Consider the following 12,626-nt stretch of genomic DNA (forward strand, 5'->3'; position numbering starts at 1 on the left):
GGCGGTTGTTCAACATAAACCTCCTCTTGAATGAATCCATTCAAGAAGGTGCTCTTCACATCCATTTGGACTAATTTAAAGTTCATGATCGATGCAAATTCCAATAGCATCCTAATGGCCTCTAACCTCATACCAGGGGCGTAGGTTTCATCATAATCCATATCTTCCTCTTGGTTGTATCCCTTTTGCCACAAGGAATGCTTTGTTTCGTATTATTAAGCCAGATTCATGAAGTTTATTTCTAAAGAACCACGTAGTGCCAATTATCGGATGGTATTTTGGTTTGGGGACCAAGTCCCACACATTATTACATTCAAACTAGTTTAGCTCTTCTTGCATAGCTATGCCCCAATGCTAATCCTCTATGGCCTCATCTATGGTCTTAGGATCTAATTCTGATACGAAAGCAACAAAATTACAAAGGTTACGCAAAGAACTATGGGTTACCACCCCCGTAGTGATATCATCTATTACTTTAACAAGTGGATGGTCTTTCTTGGTTTTCCACATCCTCAACAAGTCTTGATGGTCCTCATTGGCTTTTTGATCATCCTGATCCTCTTTGTCCTCTTTCCAAGTCCATAGTGTATGCTTCTTCCAAAGCACATGTAACATCACCAGACAAAACCTTTCTCTTCTCTTTTGGAGAAGATTCGTCAAAATGAACATTGATCGATTCTTCTACAATCATAATATTTATTAAAAACTCTAAATGCTTTGTTATGCTTCGAATACCCTAAGTATATACCCTTGTCATTCTTTGAATCAAATTTTCCTAAAGAATGTTATCCAATGTTTAAAATAAAACACTTGCGTCCAAAGGCATGAAGATGAGATATATTTGGTTTTTGGCCTCTCAAAAGCTCATAAGGAGTCTTTAATAGTTTAGGCCTAAGAAGTACTCGATTCATGACATAGCAGGCCGTATGTACAGCATTGGCCCAAAAGTATTTAGGCACTTTGCTTTGATTTAGCATGGTCCTGGCCAGCTCCTCTAATGCTCAATTTTTCCTCTCAACAACTCCATTTTGCTGAGGAGTTCTAGGAGTTGAGTATTGGTGCAGGATACCATGTTTATTGCAAAATTTGTCGAACATGTAGTTCTCAAACTCACCACCATGGTCACTACGTATATATACAATTTTCAGGTTAAGTTGGTTTTGGATGTGCTTGGCAAGGCTTTTAAAGGATTTGTAACCGTCGCTTTTAGCATAAATAAACAAGGTCCATGTAAACCTAGAGAAGGCATCTAGGATTACTAAGGCATAATAACTACCTCCGAAACTCGTGATTTATGATGATCCAAACATGTCCATATGGCGAAGCTCCAAAGGCCTTGTTGTGGAGATAGCATTTTTCGACGCAAATGAGTTTTTAACTTGCTTACACTTTTGGCAAGTGTCACAGCTTTCTTTAGATTTGAAATTAAGTTTATGTGGACCAATAACTAAATCATGAGATAAAAATTTATCTAAGTGTTTAATATACATGTACGTGACGGGCCTATGCCAAAGCCATATGTCATTATCTCTATAAATGAAACACTTTGAGAACAATATAGTAACATCCTCCAAATTAACCATGTATATATTGTTTATATGATGACCAACAAACTTAACATTATTAGATATACTATCACGAATAATGCAACAATCGGAATCGAATGATACTTGATTACCTTTATCGCATAATTGGCTTATACTTAATTTTGTGCTCTAAGCCTTCCACATAGAGCATGTTCTTGATCATAGCTTGAGAAGTATTGCCAATTATCCTAACGCCAAGTATCTTCCCTCGATTGTTGTCGCCATAATTTACATGCCCTTTGTCTTTAAGTCAAAGATCCAGGAATTTTGATCTATCACCGATCATATGCCTCGAACACCTGCTATCCAAATACCAGTGATGTCCATGTGTTCGAAGGCATACCTGCAAAATAAATTACTTGTTTTGTTTAGGTACCCAAGTTATTTTGGATCCTTTTTTGTTAGTAACCAAAGGACATTGTCCATTTCTCACTCAAACATAAGTACTAGTATGCACACCATATTTTCTAAGATAACATGCAATGGAGGTATGGCCATGTCTGCCGCAATAGAAATATGCAGACATGTGAATATGTGACTTTTTATGAGTATGGACTACAGGTCTCATATACGGTATTTTCTTATTAGTTGGGGTTTACATCCTATTCTCATGTCGTTACCATCATTTCTCGATTAATCAAGTAATGTGTCTAGATTAGCTCTACTGTGTATGAGCTTTGCGAGTTTTTCTTTTAAATTTGTATTTTCGGTTTGGAAAGTCTCGCAAGTATCGCATACAGCAGGTTGACATCAATTATTTTTAGAGCAATCACATGAGCTACAAGAGTATATTAAATCAAGAGTTTCATTTTCTAATTTTATTTCATCTAACTCTTTTTGCATTTTAATGATTTGTTGTTCATGTAATAGGATTACTCATTTTCTATCCAAGCTAATCCTAGCAAGCTTTATCAATTCCTCTTGTAATTCAACAAATGCATTATACAATTCATCATATGTAGGAGAGTCATTATAAAGAGATGAAGTGTCAGAATATACCTCATTCGCATCATCCTTACTACTTGAGCTACAAGCATCTTGCGTTTTGACCATTATGCATAGTTTCGCAGATTCCTCCTCATCAAATGTGCTCGATGTTGATTCCTGCTCGGGAGCATCCCACACAATGTATGCTCTCTTTGTTTTGAAGTCTCGAGGAGTACTCTTTGAAATGGCAAATAGTCAAAGGATGCCATTATAACCAACCTACTAAGTTTTGATGAAGACAATATCTTATATAGAAGATTGAAGACTTGGACAACTCAACAAACAACATACCAAAAACTCAAGGTCAACGTCATAGAACTTAGGATTGTTTTTTATATTCTAGAGTCCTAAGATGCTTGCCTAGTATTGAGTTTTCGGTTAGGTAAACCCAAGATGGAAGTGTCTCACAAAAAGTCTAAAATGAAAATCATATGGGATGAGGGATAATATGTACATACATATATATATGATAAGTAAGTTTCATGCATTTGCATTAAGCATACATGGTTTCATGCATAAAGGATATAATCATTTCTAAAATCATGTTGCATTTACATTCATCATATAGGGTGTTTACCATATAGTTAGGAATAACCATTTTTAAACAATATTAATCGATTAACTCATTTGATAATCAATTAAGTCCTGGTGAAATATGTTAATTGATTAAGGAAAGACATAAGCAATTAAATGGATTTACAAAAGCTAACCTCCCAGGATTTCTACTTATTAATCGATTAAGAAAGTTTTTAACTAATTAAGCCATAACTGAAAATTTGTTTTCAAGAAACACGTTAATCGATTAATATCAGTTGAGTTAGTTATGAACAAAATATGTTATTTTAAAACATAACAAATCAGTTAACAACGAAAAAGAACAGAAAATAAAGAAAAACAAAAGGATTCATTGTGCTTAAGTTTTCGAAGATATGTTGTTGATTGTTTGAAATTTTTCTTGCACACATTCTCAAGAGAGAGAAATAGAGAGAAAAGAGAGATAGTCATTTTCCATTGTGCTAAACATTTTTCATTCAGTTGAAAGACCTTGCATGATTTCTACATCTAGTTCTAAGGGTTGTTTGTGAGATCTTATGTCAAGGGTCATAGAGCCAAATTCAAAGTCTATATCCGCAAAATCTTGTGTGCAAAGTAACTTGACAAATTTCTATAAATTGAGGATAACTCTCGTCATGTGTGGTATCATCACAAGTTGAGAATCGGTAGTCTTCACAAAGCATGAAGTCTTGATCCGAGCGATAGTTTGGGCTAGGGCCAAATTGCGTGAATGGTGTGGTATCCAAGTAGGCGTAGATAGTGGTTAAACCGATCTTGGTGGCTCAATGGTTTCGAAAAAGAAGTTTCTGCTAGGATCATTGGAATTGTAATTGTAATTGAATAACATTTCTGATAGTGAAGAAAAATCTCCCATATCAACTGGAAGGCCTGGATGTAGTTTGCAAGTGGACCCGCAAATGAACCAGGATAAAATTCTCGAGCACATTTTCTCTTTCCTTATCTCTTTACATTTCTGTCTTTACTTGCTTTCTGAGTTCATTTGCATTCTATGATTAATTGTTAATTGGTGTTAATCTGTTGATAATCACGAATCAATATTAGGATAGTAAAGATCAAGATTCATCATTGTTTACAAAGCAAGAAAACTATTTTTCAAAGAGTAAATAACCAGTATAATCGATTAACGTACTGGCCATAATCGATTACCAGAACTGTCTTTAATTGATTAACCATGTCGATAATCGATTAACTACAGCAACTTTGTATTCTGTACACATATCAAAAAAGCGGGATTAGTGATCTGCTACACCTATTCACCCCCCCCCCTTCTACGTGTTTTTTACCAATTCACTCTCCCAACATAGGTTTCTCTTTGTAGATTCAACCCTTTTGAGATAGGTCGAACATTGTAGTCTCATGTGTCTAGCCTTCCCACATTCATGGCAAGTGAAGCGCTTCTTTAGGTTCTTGCCTTTCTTGGTTGAGTCTTGCGCTTCTTTCTTCTGAAACCTCTTGAGTCCTCCTTTTTTCTTCAAGAATTTACCAAATTTTTGTACTAGGAGATTCATGGTTTCCTCATCCAGATCGGAGTTAGAATTGTCATCCTCCTTCTCTTCTTGATCTTGTGTCGTGGTTGCTTGAAGAGAGATGCCTCTCTTTTTCCTATCTGAATCCTCATTCATCGTTAAGCGCCCTAACTCCATCTCGTGTTCTTGGAGTTTGCCAAATAAGGTAGCTAAAGGCATGGAATCTAAGTCTTTCGACTCCATGATTGCAGTTACTTTCGGATGCCATTTCCTGTCAAGACAATGCAAAACTTGGTTAGTTAATTCTCCTTTAGTAAAAGATTTATCAAGGGCAACTAAATGGTTAACAATGTGAGTAAATCGCTTTTGCATTTGACTAATAGATTCATTTGATAACTTGCAAAATAACTCGTATTGATGTGTTAGTGCATTTAGCCTAGTGCGCTTAACTTCGCTCATGCCTTCATGGGTCACTTGTAAAGTGTTCCACATTTCTTTCGCATTTTGGCATTGTGAAACCCGAAAGAGTTCATCGTATGATTGGGTGATGTGATAATGTTTTTAACTCAAAGGTTATGCTGAACCTTCCTACGCTCATCATCAGTCCAAAGACTTTTTGGTTTTTCTTTGGGTTCATTGTCCACCAAGTGGAGTGGAATGAAAGGACTATTAACCATGGATTCCCAAATGTTCGTGTTAATTGCCTCAATGAAGATCTTCATGCGCACTTTCCAGTAGGTGTACCCCTCGCCACTGAATATCGGAGGGCGGTTGATAGATGGGCCATCAAAGCCAAACGGGTTTGTGGAACCCATCGTATTATCCTCTAGGATCAAACGAATACACGGTCAAGCTAGCACTTTTATACTAGCTCTGATACCACTTGTTGGATATCAATAGGTCATAATACACCTAAAGGGGGGGGTTGAATAGATGTGGTGAATCACTTGCTCCACTTGTCCTATATTTTGTGCAAAACGGAAAACTACTGCACTTAATCGATTAAGCTTGGTATGCATGTGGATTATTGATCATCCTATGTTCTTGCATATTCTTGATTTTAATGGTTTCTTGCAATGCAAGTGACTGATTACCAAACCTTATGCAATTAGTTGATTAAAGAGATTACAAAATGATATCTACACGGATTATAACATGTACTACATAATCAATTCAATTAACAAGAATATAGCCAGCAAAAGTAAATGAGATTAGGATTAGAAAATTGTGCACAAGGAAATTTTTATCCTGGTCCATTTGCGTTCTACTGTAAACTACTTCTAGGCCTCTCCTTCTGATCTCAAGAGATTTTTATTCTTCACTATTGAAATATTGTTTGATACACACAAACTTCTAATAAACGATAAAACTAAGACGCAATTATGTTGGACTCTACAAGCTTGACAACCTCGGTTTGACCCCTATGTATCATCTACTATGATCACCTATCTTTTCGTGATTAGGCCTCACCCAGGTATCGCTTGCACCAAGACCTTCTAGTCTTCGTGAAGAACAACCAGATCTCTTCTTGAAGTGATGTTACTCACCAAGAGATCATTATCCTTGATTAAAACAAAATTTGAGTTTTCTTAAGTACTAAATACTCGAATATAACAATGCAAACTCAACTCTAAAACTTTAAGCATAATACTCACAAGAACCTATTCTATATGAGAAAATTATGCAAAGATTTTCACAAAAAAGATTTCACAATTTTCAGAAAACAGACTTTTCTGACTTTCACTTTAAAATCAAATCAAGAAAACAAGAATGAATGATATGCATAAAAAGATCTGGAGATGTATGTTACAACTTCAAGTTCTAAGCCATATTCAAGATGCTCTTATTCTCTATACTTTTCTAATGCAACCTATATCACAATAAATGCTCAAAGATCTTCTTAATATGGCAAATATGAAAATATAAACCTTATGCCACATGGGCCAAAATTTCAGCATTTATACTAATCATATTGATGCTGCTATTAATCGATTATTCATCCATTTAATCGATTAATGAGCTGTTAAAAGTTAGTTTTTCTGTCATGTCTTCATCAATTATATAGTGTCTTAATCGATTAATACACCATTAACATCAGATTGGTTAGCTACTGTAATTCACGATAATCAATTACACATAGTACTTAATCGATTGTACTGATTGAAAATGTTTTTCTTGATGTAAGGTAAACTACCTATATGATATTCACATGCTATACATAGTTTTCAAAATATAATATCTTTAATGCATAATACTATATATGTGAATGCATGAGCCTAGTTTATCATATGATATCTAGATGTGATGTCTCAATTTTAATCTTTATTTATATTAAGGTTCTTGTGAGACTCCACCTAGGTTTACCTAACCTAGACTCGATCTAAGACAATCATCTTAAGACTTCTAATAAAAGTAAAGCTTACAATATCTAAGTCTATAGATGCAACCCTTGAGTCTTCGGCTTGTTGTTTGTTGTACGATCTTCAAGCTTACTTGCATGTCTGTTGTTTTCATTAAAATTTGGATTATCGTTAAATGTGAAAGTCTTGACTCTTTGCGCTTTCAAAAGGTTCAGAAGCTTTGACAACATGTTCAGAAGGTTCTGGTGCATCATCACAACTTCCTTCATGCATTGAATACATTTCCGAATAATAACCATCTTCAAGTTGAGACACAAATGTGTCTTCCTCATTCAACATAGGATGTTCAAAGTACACATGCATCTCATAATCACCATTGTCATCCATCTTATTGGCCTTCAATACTGCAGCCACCATTTCATTGATATCTTTATCCTTCTCGAATCTCATTAATCCACTCTCCAAATATGGATCTTCAGAATTTTGCCAATACATTGCCTGGAAATCGTGATAACCATACTGAATAAATAATGCATTAAATTCCATTAAGTTTACCAAATCCACATCCAAATGGGGCATTCTCTCAATTTTTTGACCAATGTATTGGAAGTTGTCATCATTGTCCATGGCACAACGACCCCCATGGTGATAAACCAAAACAATATATTTAGACATCTGCATGAATATAAACATAATAAATACTCCAAATAAATATAACAATTAACATAAGAAACAAATGTTTTGGCAAACACCTTGTCATAGAACCAAAATAAAAGAATTTAAAAATGGACCCCAATACAACTGAAATCGCAAAAAGAATTAAAAAATGGATTAAAAAACAGAATTGGGACCACATGAAGCAAAAAGAAAAAACATAAGTGACCACATATCTCGAAATCGCAGCTTCGCTTCTCTTTACAATGACATATACAAATCAACAATAAATGTTTTACCCTTTCAAGGGTGAACAATGTAATGGGCGATTTGGGTCAAGAAAAGTCGATTTCGTATGCTCTGGGTTGAAGTGTGAAGATGAGAGACGCAAATGAGGAGATGTATGGGTGAAGACGAAGGAAGAAAGAATATCGATCAAAACAATGTCGTTTTTGCTAATGCAAAACGACATCATTTAGTATAAAAATAAAAATAAAATTTTGTTTAATATTAATTTATTTTAAAAAAAATTAAAATAAATGACATCGTTTTGAGCTGGAAAAAATTTAAAAAATAACGGGTTGCTGACATAACAAGTTGTATACGTAAGAACAACCACTACAGTCAACGTCAACATTTAACGTGTCACGCCAACAAATCTGTCAAATTTAATGGTACCCACATGACGGAATGACTAATGTGACTCGATGTTGAATTTGTAGGGGACGAAAATATCACTTAAAAATTTTAAGGGACTAAATTGGTAACCACGAAAAAGATGAGAGACGTAAATGGATAATCAATCTATACTAAAATAATTGTTAAAATAAATTAGAAAAAATGATAAAAGAAAATAGTTCAAAATTTGTTAAATATAAGAAACAAGTAAAAGGGCTTATATAAGTGATGATTAAAAAATATAAAATAAAGATAAAAAAATCATGCATGAAAATATATAAATTTTATACATTATTATTGCATCATCCATTATTCTTACTTACTCATTATTAATTCTTCAAAAAAAAATTGTATATAAATTTTTATACTAACAGTAAATTACACTCTAAAATAAAATAGAGGTTCACAATTTGTCACTAAGTAGCATGACCTCTCAAATTATGTTTTTGAACATTATTATGAAACATTAATAAAATAAAAAAGTTAAACTAAAGAGTAAATTACAAGTACTAGCATTACTTCAAAAGGTATCGTACTAATTTAGTTTTAATTAATTATACATTTGTTAGAATATATTGATCATTTGTAAACTTGCATATAAAATTTAATTATGAAATTCCTCTTCTTTTTTGTGTGTATTTAAGCAACATGTCCTTAGAATTATTAATGCATTTGTAAGGAACCAAAATTAGTTTTATTACAATTTTATATGTACTTCCCTTTGTATTATTTTGTGTCACTCATCATCTAAAGAATTGTGACTAGAAATGTTTTGACACACAATAAATTGTGACATGTCACAATAATTATTTCTCATACCGTTAGCAAAAACTAATGTAAATGTAAGGGATAAAATAATGTATATTGAGTTTGAGTTTATCTTTTATTTTACAAAGAAATATATTTACTTATTACAATAGTGATAGAGAAGAAATGATACAATTTTGTTTAATCACATACAAGATTTTCACTAAATATGGTATACTTTGGAGTCAAGTCCAATAATATAAGTTGATGTCTCTTCATTATATTTTGTACATTACAAAATGCATCAATAATTTTAAGGAGATGTTGCTTAAATATACAAAAGAGAATAATGATTTCATAATCAAATTCTATATGAAAATTATTTTACGAATGTTCAATTTATCCTAACTAATATATAATTAATTAAGAGTAAATTACACAAACATCTTAAAGTTTAACTTAATTATAATCACCATTTTTTTTTGTATAAAAGAGATTACACTTATCTCCTCTTTAGGAGTAATGAGTTTAATGTATCTATTAAGACTAGTTTGTGTATGTACAAAATTGAGAAAAATGATTTATATAATTTTACTAAAACATGAGTAAATATAATTTATTATGAATAACTAGCCTTATTGAGAAGTTGGGTAATAGGATTTTATTATGATGTTAGTTATGGAATTCATTATAATTAATAGGATAGAATATAATAATTAATTATTTAGATTTAATTAAATAATTGATATTATGTTAGTATTTCTAGAATATTATTATATTTTAAAATAATAACACTTGTATAGTGATCATCATCTTATGATTTCCTTAATACCTTTAATAAATATTGTATTGCTTATCAATTAAAGGAATATGAAGAATTTAGCCTTTTATTATCTTCTTAATTTTTATCTTTTTTAAGAAAAGAATAATTCTATAATATTCTTGGTAGATTGCTATATGCATTCTATCATTGCTTAACATGACTTTTATGTTGTACCGTAAATAAATTAGCAGCAAGGACTATTAGTATTAGTGCTAAATCTCATTCTTCTCCCCTTAGCAAAATCCAAATCTAGTGTAGTGCCTCAGTGTCTCGTTTCAACCTATCTCCACTACAAAAAATTTCAAAGTTAAAAGAGTACTTCACATTTTGGTTCTCATATGTTAACTAAATAAATGTCCATTGATTTTATATGTTTGCTATACTTCTTGTGCTTGAAGTGTTCGTTACTGTGCATATTCAGGTACACCATCTATGCCTTTCACGGTGCGTTGGTTGTTCCATTTATTGTGTGTCTGACTGTGTTGATTGTATTATTTATATATACTACTCTCTTAAATTTGCTTTACAATGATTTTGCACAACATTAGAAAATAGTGAAAACATGAATGTATGATAATTTCGGCTCTTTTAAAGAATGAAAATGATGTGTTAAGATTATCTCCTGTACTGTGCAAAAATCATGAAAAGTGGCAAGAAAAAATTATGGGTCCAGATTTTACTTTATTTTCAAATTAAATAATTTAAAAATTACAAAAATATATTTTTACCTTATATTTCAATACCTAAGGGTCAAGTAATGGAAAAGAATCCATTTTAAAAATGATTAGTCTATAAAATGAGTCAGATGCCTCACCAATACTGCAGAGACCAGTACAACTTATAGATTGTGACACTTGTTAAAAAATTAAATTAATGGCTCAAATTTTTATATGTAATTTGGTTTAATATTTAATTTAATAACAAGTAAGAATAAAAATAGAAACAAAGAATGATACCAAGGATATATTTTATGGTAAAAAAATATAGAAAAATATTTTAGCTCAATTACTTTGGGTTTGAGATTTTTGATATCCAAGTTCGGGAGTTAGTTATAGAGTATAGAAGGTATTAGCACTCTATCTGCTCATTTTAAACAATAACCCTCAATAAATTGCATGACATATTTTTATACTTTAAAGTTATTTGGTTATTTAATTATTTAATAAAAATGTAACTAAATTTTATTTATTTTTGTTGTGACTGACATGGTGAAACCTTACTCCCACGTATCCCTATAGTATATAGAAAATCAAGGCAACATAGTTCTTAAGTTGAAAAGTGATTGTTGGTTGAGTGATTTAATTAGGAGTAGAAGTAGTGTGACGCTACTAGGGGTGAGTGTGGGACGGGTTGGGACGGGTTAAGCATGTTCCTCACCTGACCATAAATATTGATCGGATCAATTTTTGAACTCGAAGTTCCTAATTAGGATGGAATGGAATGCGTGAGGGACAGGTCCAAAATAAGATGAGTCAAGATAGAGACTGATCCGGTTTGGAAAAGGACAAAATGAGAAACGTAGATTTTTTTTCTCAAATCTTTAAGCACGTACAATCAAAATTATCACAATTTGTATATAAACTCAACTAAAATCTGCATCACACATACATTAGTATATAAACTACAAATCATAAGTTGTATCATTCAAACTAAAAACTATCACAATCACGTACTGAAATTATAGAAGACATTGAAAATTTCAAAACAATTTAAAATGTCAAGTGTCAACATAAGCTGAAGTGTTCTTGTAAATCATAAAAAAAAGTACATGAGAACTGAAATGACAAAAACATGTCAATACTCATAATAATTGGATGGTGGCTTGAAAATAATGGAAAAAAAATGAAGAAGACGAGTTGAAGGCTATTGGGCATTGGCAATCAGAGGCAATAGTATAAGCATAAGCAACTTCAAAGAGGAAAAATATACAATGGATAAGAAAATATAACTAACTCTTAAGCGTCGTAGTGTCTTTCACTCTCGTCGCAACAATCATTCACTATCCAGGAGAATTAAACAATGAAAAAAGAGCAAACAATAATGATCATATGATAAGTGATTTGGATATCTTGTGTGGTTTTGTAGGTATTTGAGTTATGTGGACTGAACATAATGAATATTGATAGGTATTTATTCAACTATTCTTGATATATAACTATAAGGAACAGATCGAGTGACCCAGACATAGACCCGAACCCGTCCTTTTTTTATGACGGGTCTGTCCCTTTTAATCAAGTCTATCATTTTTTATTTATTTGGACGGGTTAGACTCGTCCCTAAGAGACAAGCATACGGGTCAGACCGGGTCTTGCTCACCCACTATAAGCAATTTGCCATATTCCTACGGACAAATTTCTCACTAGGAGCACTTTGGAAAGCTTGCTCACTATGTGTTTTGGTTTTGATGAGGACAACTTGTGTTTCATAAGAGCTTGTAGATCATCAACAAATCAACGTGCTTAAGTCTCAAGATTGGTATTAGACTTAGACTAGTAATTAGTTTAGGTTGAGTCTAAGGCTTATGTAAACTCAATACATGTCTCATATGCATAAAACATTAAATCATTTTATTTTTGAGATATGTCATTCATAATATGTTCATGCATCACATATATACATGTTATATGTGCATCCTAGGCATAAACTTAGTGTTGAACATGTATAAGTTAAGTGCATAACGTATTTGAGTTTTGCAATTTAAAAATACACTTGGAAATATGCAGTTAATCGATTAAGGTGTGTTTTAATC

This window comes from Lupinus angustifolius, chromosome LG05 (genome assembly GCF_001865875.1).
Source record: "Lupinus angustifolius cultivar Tanjil chromosome LG05, LupAngTanjil_v1.0, whole genome shotgun sequence".
Lineage (NCBI taxonomy): Eukaryota > Viridiplantae > Streptophyta > Magnoliopsida > Fabales > Fabaceae > Lupinus > Lupinus angustifolius.